This window comes from Camelus ferus, chromosome 14 (genome assembly GCF_009834535.1).
Source record: "Camelus ferus isolate YT-003-E chromosome 14, BCGSAC_Cfer_1.0, whole genome shotgun sequence".
Taxonomy (NCBI): domain Eukaryota; kingdom Metazoa; phylum Chordata; class Mammalia; order Artiodactyla; family Camelidae; genus Camelus; species Camelus ferus.
In genome coordinates, this window is record NC_045709.1 from 45,955,105 (window position 1) to 45,957,089 (window position 1,985).

A 1,985-nucleotide genomic window follows, 5' to 3' on the forward strand; every position below is an offset into this window, starting at 1 on the left:
GTAGTCTTCACAGTTTTCTACATAAAAGATCTTGTCATATGCAAAGAGACAAAATTAAAGATCTTTCTTTCCAATATGGATGCCTTTTATTTTTTTCTTACTCTAGGTAGGAGATCCAGTACTATGTTGATTAGAAGTTGTGAGAGTGAACATCCACAAATTGCTTCAGATGTTAGAAAGACTTCAGTTTTTCAAGGTTGAATATTCTATTAGCTGTGGACCTGTCATATATGAATCTTAATTATGCTGAAGTAAATTCTTTCTATACCTAATTTGTTGAGAGTTTTTTTAAATCATGAATGGACATTGAATATTTCAAATGCTTTTTATGTATCTATTGAGATGACCATGTAATTTCTATCCTTCAGTCTATTAATGTGGTTATCATATTAAACCTATAGATCCAATGCTATGCCATTCAAAATCCTAATTGCAGTTTTTACAGAAATAGAAAAACAATTCTTAATTTCATACAGAACCACAAAAGATGTCAAATAGCCAAAAGAATCTTGAGAAAGAAGACCAAAGCTGAAGGCATCACATTCCCTGATTTCAAAATATATTACAATGCTATAGTAATTTTAAAAGTATGGTACTGGCATAAAAACACACATACAGACCAATGGAATAGAACAGATATCCCAGAAATAAAACCACATACATAGTCACCTGATGTTCAACAAGGGTGCCAGGAAGACACAACGGGAACAGGATACTCTCTCTCCAACTAATAGTGTCAGGAAAACTGGATATCCACAAGTAAAAAAAATAAAGCTGGACTCTTATTTTACATCATACACAAAAATCAGTTTAATCTGTATTAAAGACTTGCATTTAAGACCTGAAATTGTAGAACTCCTAGAAGGAAACATAAAGGGAAAACTTCTTGACATTGATCTTGACAATGATTTCCTGGGTATGACAACAAAAGCACAGGCAACAAAACTAAAAATTAGTACATGGAACCATATCAACTAAAAACTTCTGCACCATAATGGAAACAATCAACAGAATAAAAAAGAAATGTATGGAATTGAAGATAGTATTTATACATCATATTATCTCATAAGGAATTTATATCCAAAATATAAAGAACTCAATACCAGAAATATACAACTCAATACCAAAAAAATTCAAATAATCTGATTGAAAAATTGGAAAAGGACTCAAACAGTATTTCACTAAAGAAGATATACAAATGGCCAACAGGTATATGAAAATGTATTAAACATCACTAATCACCAGGGAAATGCAAATCAAACCCACAATAAGATGTAACCTTACACCTATTAGGATTGATATTATCAAAAAGACAAAAGATAAGAAGCACTGACAAGGATGTGGAGAAATTAGAACTCTTGTACATTGTTGGTGGGAATGTAAATTGGTGCAGCTGCCATGGAAAACAGCATGGAAGTCCCTCAGTAAAATAAGAACAGAATTACCATATGATCCAGAAATCACATTTCTGAGAGCATATCCAAAATTACTGAAATTAGGATCTTGAAGAGATATCTGCACTTCATATTCATTGGATCATTATTCACAACAGCCAAGTAAAGAAAACAACCTAAACGCCCATCAATGATGAATGGATAAAGTAAATGTGGTATATATATATGTACAATGGAATATTATTCAACCTTAAAAGAGAAGGAAATCCTGACACTTGAGACAACATGGGGAGGAGGGTATAGCTCAGTGGTAGAGTGCGTGCTTAACATGCACAAGGTCCTGGGTTCAATCCCCAGTACCTCCATCAAAAGTAAATAAGTAAACCTAATTACCTCCCCCCACAAAAAGATCAAAAAAAAAAAAAAAAAGAAGAAGAAGAGACAACATGGAGGAACCTAGAGGGCATTGTGCTAAATGAAATAATTCAGTCACAGAAGGAAGGACAAATGCTGCATGATTCTCTTTATATGTGGAATCTAAAGTAGTCAAACTCACAGAAGTACAGTGTAGAATGATAGTAGAAGGAAACA

At 32.9% G+C, this 1,985-nt stretch overlaps 1 non-coding gene across 1 annotated transcript; it reads left to right on the forward strand.

The window, feature by feature from the left end:
• Positions 1-1,687: 1,687 nt before the first annotated feature.
• TRNAV-AAC lies at positions 1,688-1,759 on the forward strand. Its single transcript has one exon. It is a non-coding gene; the product is annotated as a tRNA-Val (tRNA).
• The last annotated feature ends 226 nt before the right edge of the window (positions 1,760-1,985 follow it).